Genomic DNA, 12,421 nt, shown 5'->3' with positions numbered 1-12,421 from the left:
AAAAAAAAAAAAGACTAATGAAAAGTCTTAACAAGTTTTTGACTAAGTTTATGAAATTTTTGACCAATAGTTTCAACCGAGATTTACTTAAGAGCCTAAATGAATTATAGTAACATCCTAGTAATAAGCGACATTTATGACTAGAGGTTACAAGATTTGATATACCGATATCCTCAATTGCTGAAAGTTAAACCATGCAAAAGTCATTACTTAACCTCATTATGATATGAATTGGTTAAACCTCCTTCTAAAAGGGTATTTTGAAGGATGTGTATTAAATATTATTATTTTATTTAAACAAATGACATTGCACCGAATCATTATGACATGATCAAGTTAGAGATTGAAAACTCTTTCCATAAGGATTAGATAAGACCTCTTCAAAATAGGAATTTTGAAAGGATATGATAGGAACATATAAGGCTTCATCTAAGTGACTTTCCAAAGCAACATACATTTTGTTTTCGATTAAGTAATAAATTTCGAAACACCTGGAATTAAGTGGGAGTTTAGAAATTATCATGTGAAGACATGGAATTTAGTGGGAGCTATCATCCTTGAATGTATAAAACTCATTACTCATTAAGGAATGACGAGCTAATATGTTCTTCACAAAGAAGTATTTGAGTTTTCAATTCTGGATGAACATGGACTATGATGAATCCAATTACATTGAGAGATATTGGATTTGTATTAAGATATACTCATTGTATCAACATACACATAGGTTATTCATATGAATGAAAATGGGATTACCATTAGCAGTCATGGTAGTTCATTGAACCTAAGAACGGTTGGTCTCATGATTATTAGCTACTAATGTTTCCGCCATTAGAATAATCATGCACATGTCCAATTATGAATCATATGCATCAGAGCATGATGATCATTGGTAAGCCATAATGGAAACGTCATGAATTCTCGAGTAGAATCCGATGAGCGATTTCGGTGTTTGTCAGAATGCTCTTATATGTGTCAAGAGGTTGCGCATATTAATGAAAATCCGAGCACATGTGAGGATTTATGAGAATCCTTAACCTTTCAAGCTAGAAGGAGAAATAAGAAGTTTTGGAAAGGTACTTAATTGAATAAGAAGTTACTCAATACTAATCCTTCCTAACTATGCTAGGACTTGTGAGAAGTGCTAGGCCAATCGTCTTGGCAAATTGTTGCAAGAATCTACAAAACATATACCTAGTGCATTGTGTGTGGATGGGGTACTTGATCAGTACAAGTTATATCATTCATCACAAATTCGGTCGTTATGTGATAATCGATAAGGAAGTTCTTTCAAGATAAAGAACCAAAACCGAGGTCGGGAACCTTGATGTGTACTTGGTAAAGTTCATGCTATGAGAGAGAACATGAATGTAAAGGAAAATGCAAGTGTAAGAAGTTTGAACACATGGACACATGGGATGTTAAACTTCTATTGCAATCAATAAGTGTTTACACTTACGATATACATCACAAGGTTGTAATATGATATTGACTACCCGAGTGTGATGTCGACATTTGTCGTTTGAGTTATTATTAACTCACCTTGTACATTGTTATATCCAAACGGGTTGTGGAGACAATTGAACCCCGTTAAAGTGAACATGGATTAACATTGTATTTGCCCATTGTTACTTGTATGAGGTGACGTCTCGAAGTGACTAGAGTGTGATGCGATTGATGGCAAGTTCAAGTGCCATAGAGTCATGTGAGATGACTAGTCAATCACATAGGTAGACTATTAAGAATATTTTGTCGGGCCTAATGACCGCTTATAGAGTTCTGGCAAATTCATATAGCCTGGTCGTGGCAAGAGCTACTATAGTATTCGAATGAGTCGATTCTTTTGACTAAAGACTATTCGCCTAAGATGGCACAGTTTCAGATTAACTTTGATTTGTGTTACTATGACCTTCGTAAATGGGGTCAAATGGGCATATTTTGGGTTATGATAGCTGTGGCTAGTCGAAGGGAATGAGTGCGATAGGAATTGTCCACCCCTAGTCAGGGTTATAACAATATCTCAGGGCCACTCGAGGAGTAATGAACTGGAAATGCGTGGCCACGCTCGGAATGTATCTATGATAGATGAATCCGGTCAATCAATTATTCTCCAGATCGAGGAAACCACTCTCGATATGATCACTTGCAAGTACGACCTGAAAGACACCTTGCATTGAGTGGGAGATAGTAATAGGACAAGAGAATTGGTGACGCACACTTGTCGAGGACAAGTGGGAGATTGTTGGAAATGTGTCCTCCGACAATAATGCGATCACGACTGTTGATCATGATGATCACGTGTTTAAATCTCATTATAAAGAATACAATTGGGAAGTAATTTTGTTACTGTCAAATGGTCAACATATATCGGTAATGATTGGCTGACTAGAGTTTGACATTACTGTCGTGCGACGGTGGTGATCAGTTGAACCCCTAGGTCATACCTATAGGGCAACACTCTTAATTGATTATTTAATTAATCGTATAATGTTACGAGTTAATTAAATTATTTGAAAATTGACGGACGATTTCGGAAGTAAAATTTACGTATCAAATTGAAATGTGATTAAATGAGATACGGTCTGAGTAATCAAATTGTATAATTACTCGGATGAAATTATTGTTTATAGAAACAATTGAATTTGAATGAATTATTATAAATACAAACTGTTGTGATTTATAATCGGTCAAATATTTTGGTACAAGTAATTATGAAATTACTAAGTCGTTTTTTTTTGTATATGACGTATTTTTATCAATACGTTGATTTTTAATATGTTAAAAATACATAACAAATTTATGTGACATATGACATGTTACATATTGACAAATTGACAAAAATAATATGGACTCCATATTATAATTGTGCCGAAATAAGGGAGGGGTTTTAGACTAATATTGTGTTGTTTAATTTATTAGTAAACACAATGATTACCTACTATTTAGCCTTGCATGCCTATTATGTATTGTAAAGAACAACACTTGCATGCATTGGCTCCCCTAAAAAGTCCCCTTCCACCCGGTTTTTGAGAAGAGAAAACCATCATGGTTTTTCATCTAATTAACCTAATAACATACAAAATGTTGTAGATCATTCATTCATTCACTTACTCATCCAAAAATTAATTCTAGAGAGAAAAATAATTCTCCTGTTCTTCTCTCCATAAAACCGAAAATATTAAGTGTGTTGTAATATTTTTGGGTCATTTTTCTACTAGATTAATATTATACTAGTTCATGTAATATTAATTAAATTAAGGGTAAGCTTTGGGTATTAATCCTAAGGAGAGATCCTACACTTGGATCTTGGTTCTTCCATCGTAGGAAAGCACAAGAACAAAAGAAAAGGAGATTTCTTTTGTGCCCATAAAACCGAAATCTCCAATGTAAGAACATGATTTCTCCTCTATTTTATCATTTGTTTGCATGCATAAAATCCATATTTAATTTTATGACAAATTAATTTATAACATATATGAGTATGTTTATGTATAAAGATCTACATTTCCTTCAACTTGGTCCTATACCACTCATAACCATTGGAGACAGAGTATCCAGCAGCATTAGGAATCCAGTTTCCATCGACAAAAGCCAGTGAGAGTTTGCTTTTGACTTTGCAGATGGTTTTCCAACTCCAAGATGAATCTGGTTTTGGTGTATAGCTTCCCCATTCAGCACCTTTCATATAAATTTGGTGCACCCATTGACCCACAAAGAATCAGGTTTGGTGTATATCCACCAGACTAATTTTCCAATTACAGATACATTCCATGCATAACTATCCTTTATCCCTAAACCACCTTCATTTTTTGGAACACAAACCCTCTCCCAACTGACCTTAGGAGACTTGATATAATCAAAGGTACCAGCCCATAGGTAATTTCGACAAATGGAGTAAATTCTCCTTAAAACACCTTTTGGGAGCACAAATATGGTAGCCCAATAATTATACAAAGAAGACCACATAGAGTTTACCAGAGTCAGTCTTCCAGTACATTAAAGTTTCCTGGCACCAAAGGACCTAATCCTTTCAATCACTTTATCAATGAGAACAGTACAATGGCTAATACTCAGTCTGCTTGCAGTGATGGGCACCCCCAAAAACTTAAAAGGGATAGCACCTTCCTGAAAACCAGAAACTTGCAAAACATCAGCTTTGACAGAGTTTGAAACATCATTAAAATACAAGTTAGATTTGTTGGTGTTCATATGTAACCCAGTGGCTGCAGAAAATGTAGCAAAAGACCTGAGCATGATCATAATAGAACCAATATCACCTTTGGAAAACAATAGTAGATCGGCAACAAACATTAAGTGAGTGAGCTTTAGCTGACTACAAAGTGGATGATATTTGAACTACATAGTAGAAGTAGTGTGACTCAAAATTCTGCTTAGGTATTCCATAGTGATAGTGAAAAGGAGGGGCGAGATGGGATCTCCTTGCCTAAGACCCTGTGCTCCTTTGAAAAAACCAAAATTCATGCCATTCAACACAAGAGAATAAGAAGCAGACCTGACACACACCATCACCAGCTATATGAACTTTGGGGGAAAATTCAAAGCAATTAGCATTTGCTCAAGAAAATTCCAGTTGACAGAATCATAGGCTTTTTTCAAGTCCACCTTGAGTAAACATCTGGAGGAAACAACTTTTTTATTATAAAGCCTAAAATTATCCTGACAAATCAAGATGTTCTCAATCATAGTTCTTCCTTTTATAAATCCCCCTTGACTTGGACAAATTATTTCAGGTAGCACAGCAGCCAATCTGTTGGAGTATGTGTCCTCAACAATAGTGCGATCACATTATTGAAACTCATGATAAGAATACGTGTAGGGATGATTCATTTATATATGTCAACTCATCAACATTAATCGGTAATGATTGGCTAACTAGTGTTTGACATTACTGTCGTTTGACGGTGGTGATCAGTTGATCCTTTAAGGTCACACCTAAAGGACGATTCCCTTAATAGATATAATTATTATATATCGATACAGATTAATTAATTCCTTATAATTGAACAATTTATGTCAATGAGTGAGAATATATATATATATATATCTTATTATAATTCGATTAAATAAGATTCATTTTAGTAATTAAAATGTTATATTACTAAAATTTATTTATGAAACAATTAAGAGAGAATGGTTAATTATAATTACAATATGTTGTAGATTATATTAACGTGACCCATTTTATATACTTGTGATTATGAATTACTAGTCAATTGTTATATATATATAATTAAATTAATATAGGTAATGATATTTAATTGTTAAATATGCAATAATATGATTAATAACATGTTAAATGTTACATGTTACACATTATATGACAAAATCACAATTGACAAAAATAAAATGAATTCCATATTACATAGGGGCACCGGTTTTTAGAGGTGTTTTAAGGCTAAATGGTTAATTATTTTTAATTATTAAAAACAAAATGATTACCACCTAAGACTAGACTACACCCTAACCCATTTTGATAAGAACAATGGCAAAAGTGGAAGGACATGCATTGGCTCCTTGGCCTACCCCTCCCACTGGTTTTCTCCACCCCAAATAAGAATAAGAATTGTTCTTATTTTTATTATTCATTTTAACCCTTTGTTTTAGAGAACTTCTCTCACATTCTCCCTTCTCTCTAAAAGAAATTGTTCAAGTAAAAATCAAATAAATCTTTCTGCATTACTATAGTAGTAATATCATTGTTATTAGATTTAATATAAGGATACTAATTATATTACCTAGCTAGTTAGTAATTTAATTAGTATTAAGGGATAGTCTTCGTGCAACTAAGAGGAGGTATTCCACTTTGAATACTTGAAGATTTTGGAGGATCATCCATATACATTGTAGCTCAAGAACAAGTGGAGGAAGGAGTCCTCACTTGTGCCCCCTTTTGTGCCTTACCTACAATGTAAGGAACCTAAATCTTCCTTATTTTATCTTGTGTTTTGCATGCAACTAGATCTATAATTAAATAAGTTTAATTAGAGGATTTAGAATTCCTTTCAAGTGGTATCAAAGCATAGGTCGTTGCATGCATAATCGGTTTATAGTTTTTCCGAGTTAAATGTATAACATATAAAACTAGATATTTTGTGATTTATTAAATAAAGTCGCGAATTTTTTTTTGCATGTTGAATATTCTGGTCCTAAAATGTATTTAGGTCATTTTGATGATTTATGGTAGTTTTTGCTCATTTTAATGATTTTTAGTGATTTTATTAAATTTTAATGAATAAAGTGGTATTTAAAATGCTAAAAATAGTTGGACTTAGTTTCTGACCTTGAAAGTTTTATATGACCTTACATGCATATTTTAATTATTGTATGTAAAATTTCGTATAAATTTGATTTATTGTGCATGATTTATGATTTTTATGTGATAAAAATGGAATAAATGGAGGTAAAATGGTTAAAAATATTTAAACTTCGAAAAAGGCCATTAAATTTTAATATGTAGTCACATGCATTTTTTTTACTCACTGTGTGTAAAATTTGAGATGAACACGATTCATTTTGCATGTTTTATGAATTTTTAGTGTAACAATGACATAAATAGTGACTATTTTAGCAAAAATAGCTAAAACGATATACATGGCATGAGAAAATTATTTTAGGTTGCATGTACTTCCCACATATCAGATCTAAAGTTGGAACATTGATTGGATTAATTTTCATATGCTTTAGATATTTTATTTGATAAAACCGATAAATTGCAACTATATTTTTCTCGAAATAAATTCGAAAATTTTAACCTCGAATTTTTGACATTATGAGTGTCATGGATTTATTCCAGAATGTTCAACAATTTAAAATTTGAAATTTGAAATTATTGTAATTTAATTTGGATTTATTTCATATAAGTTATGATTTTAAGGTCAATTATGAGCATAAATGTTAAATCAAGTTGAATTATTGTCAAAAGATGAGTGATGACTAATTTTTGAGTCCTAAAAGGTTAGGGTAATTAACTTGGACTAAAATTGGATTTTAGTATTATTTTGTGATTTTAATAAGTTAAATATCACGAATATCCATAAAACCGGATTATATTTAGATATAAATTTTATTAGAGCGATTTGGCTATAATTTGGCATGTTAGTTACATATTATAATGCTGTATTTTTCATTGATGAATATCATATTTTATTTATATAATTTTGAATTATGTAATTTTATCTTAGTATGGCCTTAGTTTTAATCGATATTACCCGTAATGTAAGGGAATATCGGTTCGGTTGTAATATAATGTGATCTCGTATTATTTTTATTTTTTTATTTTTTTTATTATATTTTATTTTACAAATGTATAATAGGAAATGCAATGTACATTTTGTTATTTAATTATTTGTAATTCCGGAGTTTCCAAAAGACGGTGCCATTCGGAAAGGAGTTCCGATCAAGACGGTGTCTATCCTTGGGAGACGTGTCACATGAAGATTCAAGGGACCAAAGGAGTTGATTTCCGAATTTTTAATAGAATATAAGATTTTCTATTTTAGGAAAGGCCATACTAGGAAATTTACTTTTCTTTATTTGCTTGCTTTATATGTTTGCATGCATTGCGAAATCGCCAGAACTTCACATGCATATTTAATCGACTTTTCGACTATTGTCAATTATAATTATCAAGTATTGATCGATTTAGTTCATTTAAGATGATATATAATAAATCGACAAGATCTCTCACATATTTAAAATTGAGATTAGCCTTACCAAATAGTAGGACTCACGAATCCCTTTGACATTTGGGGTAGATTCGGTTTTTCGGGGTACTTTCATTTTTCATTGGGTTAGTGGGGTAGTAAAACGTTATTACACTCGAAATTTGTTTGGTCTCAACGGGATATAAAGACTAGTTTTATGTTCCGGGGCTAGAGATGGAGTTTATGAAATTCATCAACCGAGAGTTCTAAGGTAGAATCAGTTAAAGAGTTAATTCACCAAATTTATGCAAGTATGGGATGTAACGGTTTCCCGTGCCCATGTTTGTGTGAAGATGGATCTCGGAATCATTTATATAATTTAGGTGCGAGGTCATTATATAAATGCATAATTTTAAACCTTGTTAAAATGTTTGCAAGTAAAACAATAAATGTTAATTATTTCCTTCATCTCCATTTTGTAGTTATCTTGAGATACCGCTATGGACACATCAAGTTCTTTAACACCGATCACCATTGAATCATGTCATGAATCCTTCGACGAAATATGCTCATTACACAACCTTGATACGACTAGAGAAATTCACTTTGGCATTGGTTCCGATGGAAGCCTTAACTTTATTACCACTTTCTCACCTCCCATCAAACCTAGCAATTTGGTGGATAAGTCTTGTGAAGTCAACCTCACTAAAACCATGGGATCCTTGTCTTTGGATGCAAGGAAAAATGATGAAGCTAGTGGGAGTTTTAGCAAAAAGCTTGCAATAAAGAAGAGAAAGTTAAAAAAGAGGAAGAAAAGTAAGAGGTCAAATTCGAACCACAGGGATATAATGGCTAGTGGGACTACCAATAATATGTGCCTTTATTGTCATGGCATGGGCCATTGGGTGAGGAATTGCCCCATATTTTTGGGAGTTATCAATGGTAATATTTCTTCTGAAATCTTTGTTATCGATATAAATCTTACTTCCACCTCAACATGGGTATTGGATACCGGTTATGGTTCTCACCTTTGTAATCATTTACAGGGGCTTAGAGACGTGGAAAAGCTAAACAAGGGTGATGTGGATCTCCGTCTAGGAAATAGAGCTAGGGTAGGCACCACTTCAGGAGGGACTTATGTACTTTTTTAGCTATTGTCTTTGAGTTGTACTTACATAATTGTTATTTTGTACCTTCTTTATCTAAGAACATCATTTCCGTTGCCATGTTAGACATGGAAGGTTTTTCTTTTGCTATTAAGAACAATTGTTGTGTAATTTCTAGAAATGACTTGGCCATAGGCCAAGGCACTTCAATTAATGGCATTTATATTCTTTAAACTTTTAGCTCAAGCAAAGATATCTATAACATGCAATCAAAAAGACTCAAAACAAGTGACACAAATGAATCATACATTTGACATTGTCGATTAGGTCACATAAATGAAAAGCGCATTTAAATCATTTGATTTTCAATCATTTGGTATTTGCGAATCATGTCTTCTAGGGAAAATGACTCATAATCCTTTTAGTGGTAAAGGCACACGAGAAAGTGATTTGTTGGGTCTAATACATACCGATGTATGTGGGCCAATGACTATCACCGCTAGAGGAAATTATGACTACTCCGTCACTTTTACCGATGACTTAAGTTGATACGGGTATGTCTACTTAATCAAGTATAAAAGTGAGGTTTTTGATAAATTCAAAGAATTTCAAAATGAAGTAGAGAACCAATTGAACAAGAAGATTAAAGCACTACGATCCGATCGTAGTGGTGAATATCTTAGTAATGAATTTGATTCACACTTAAAAGGATGTGGCATTGTGTCACAACTCACTCCACCTGGTACACCACAACTAAATGGTGTTGGCGAGAGGAGAAATCGAACCTTACTTGATATGGTTCGATCAATGATGAGTCAATCTGATTTACCAGACTCTTTTTGGGGATTTTCTCTTCAATCGGCCGTTCACTCACTTAATCGTAGCCCGACTAAAGCAACCGAGAAGACTCCATATGAGATGTGGAAAGGGAAGGTCCCTAATTTGTCTTACCTGAAGATTCGGGGTTGTGATGCTCATGTCAAAGTTAAGACCGACAATAAGCTAGCCCCAAGATCTCAAAGGTGTATATTTATAGGTTATCCGATGGAAACATATGGCTTTTACTTCTACATCCGTCAGGAGAATAAAGTGTTTGTGGCTCGTGAGGCCGTCTTCTTAGAAAAAGAGTTTATTTCTAGAAGACAGAGTGGGAAAAAGTTTGAACTTGATGAAGTTCAAGAGCCATAAATTGAAGAGAGGACGCATGAAGATGTCCCTTCCTCATCTAACACAGACGTTGTTCCTTCCGAACCTAGGAGGCCAGGTAGAGTCAGTCACCAACCTGATAGATACATAGGTATTATCAAGGAAGATGGAAACTTAGACGTGTTACTTTTAGAAAGTGACAAACCTGCGACCTACAAAGCCGCAATCTCTAGTCCAAATTCAACTTTATGGCAAGAAGCCATGCAATCCAAAATAAATTCTATGCATGAAAATCAAGTTTGGGACTTGATTGATTTGCCTGAAGATGTAAAACCTCTTCAATATAAATGGATATTTAAGGTAAAGAATGGCATAGAAGGGCATGATGATGTCTACAAGGCAAGGTTAGTTGCAAAAGGTTTCACCCAAATTCATGGTTTACACTATGATGAAACTTTTGCCCCCGTGGCCATGCTTAGATCTATTCGGATTATGTTAGCGATTCCCGCATTTCATGATTATGAAATATGGCAAATGGATGTCAAAACCGCCTTCCTAAATGGGTATTTAGAGGAGGAAGTGTACATGACACAACCAGAGGGTTTTGTAAATCCGAAAAATCCTAACAAGGTATGCAAGCTTAAGCGATCCATCTATGGTCTTAAGCAAGCATCAATAAGTTGGAATAATTGTTTTAATCATGTTAAAAAACAGAGTGGTTTCACTCGAAGTGTCGAGAAACCATGTTTATACATGAAGTTCAGTGGGAGCAACGTTGTCTTCCTTATCTTGTATGTAGATGACATACTACTCATTGGAAATGATGTGCAAATTCTTACCTCTGTCAAGGGCTGGTTGGGAAATCATTTCCAGATGAAAGATTTAGGAGAAACACAACGCATACTAGGTATCGGAATCTATAGAGATAGATCTAAAAGGATATTGGCATTAAGTCAAGAATATTATGTTGATAATATTCTTCGACGTTTCAACATGGAAAACTCCAAAAGGGGTTTTATTCCAATGGGCAGTGGAATTACCTTGAGCAAGTCTCAGTCACCCACCGAGCCTGAAGATATTGAACGCGTGAAATTGATCCCTTATGCTTCCGCTGTTGGATCAATCATGTATGGCATGATATGCACTCGTCCCGATATTTCGTATGCTTTGAGCATGACAAGTAGATATCAAGCCAATCAAGGTGAAAGTCATTGGGTAGCCGTCAATAATATCCTTAAGTACATGAGAAGGACTAAGGATTCATTCTTGGTGTTTGGAGGTGATACCGAGCTGAGTGTGAAGAGTTACACCGACTCAAGCTTCCAAACTGATATGGATGACTTGAAGTCCCAGGCTGGCTTAATTTTCATGATCAATGGTGGTGCCATTAGCTGGAGAAGTTTCAAAGAGCCAGTTGTTGAGGATTCTACAACAGAGGCTGAGTACATTGCAGCATCTGAAGCTGCCAAAGAAGCTGTATGGAAAAGACAATTCTTTGAAGGACTAAGGGTAGTCCCTTCCGCCAAAGATCCTATCACACTTTATTGTGATAATAGAGCGACAATCTTTCAAGCTAAAGAACCCTAGTCTAGCAATAAGTCTAGACATGTACCCAGAAAATTTCATATGATTAGGGATTACATTGAAAGGAAGGAAATAGCTATTTGTAAGGTTGGGACAGATGATAATATTTGATACGGTTGTCGTAACCCTATCAAAAATAAAACCAACTGGCTCTACTAATGCAGCAGAGGTAAGTCGGGTATCGTATCCATAGGGAGGCGGTCACTATCTACTCGCTGTTCTAGTTTGTCTAAGGTCACAAAACAGGGATTGAGTTGTTTGGTATGCTAAACTAAGAGTGCAATAAAAGTAAGATGTGATCAAGTGAGAGAGGAAAGTGCTAGGATTTTCGGTGCACCATGGCTTCCTAGGGACGCAAAACTAGAGTCAAAGGTCGGCATAAATTCGGTCTGCAGGGTAATGAAAAGGTCCTCTCGGCCCGCTATTCGCCCTAAAACATTACTAACTTAGCTTTCACCCTCATTAGAATGCCCTAATGTTCACTGCAGGTCTTACCCCTTCCAATCTCTCGATCTAGGTCTAGGCGTAACGAAATTAACTAGCTAAATACGTCAACTCAAGCAGTTAAATGAAGTGATTAACAACACAAACCAAAATCAGCCAAACCTAATCATCTAATCTCAATACTCCCTAATCACCATGGCTCCCCTATACCCTAGCACAAGGGATCTAGCTACGCATAATAATGAATAAAGCAATAAAGAGAGATAAAGCAAGAACAAACATGGTAAAAAGATATAAGCAAAAGAGAAATAGATTAAATAGAAAGAGAGTAAGAGAGAGATTACATAAAACAAGATCCGGAAAAGTAGAGAGCAAAAGTAACGTTGAACAGTACAAAGAGAAGAGGAAAAGTCTGAGATAATGAAGTGTGTGAAAGAAGAGAGAGTTTAAACCTAATGACATCCTTCCTATTTATAG

The sequence above is a fragment of the Silene latifolia genome, chromosome 10 (assembly GCF_048544455.1).
Source record: "Silene latifolia isolate original U9 population chromosome 10, ASM4854445v1, whole genome shotgun sequence".
Taxonomy (NCBI): domain Eukaryota; kingdom Viridiplantae; phylum Streptophyta; class Magnoliopsida; order Caryophyllales; family Caryophyllaceae; genus Silene; species Silene latifolia.
The sequence above is the reverse complement of the archived record's forward strand: the minus strand, read 5'-3'. Positions refer to the sequence as shown.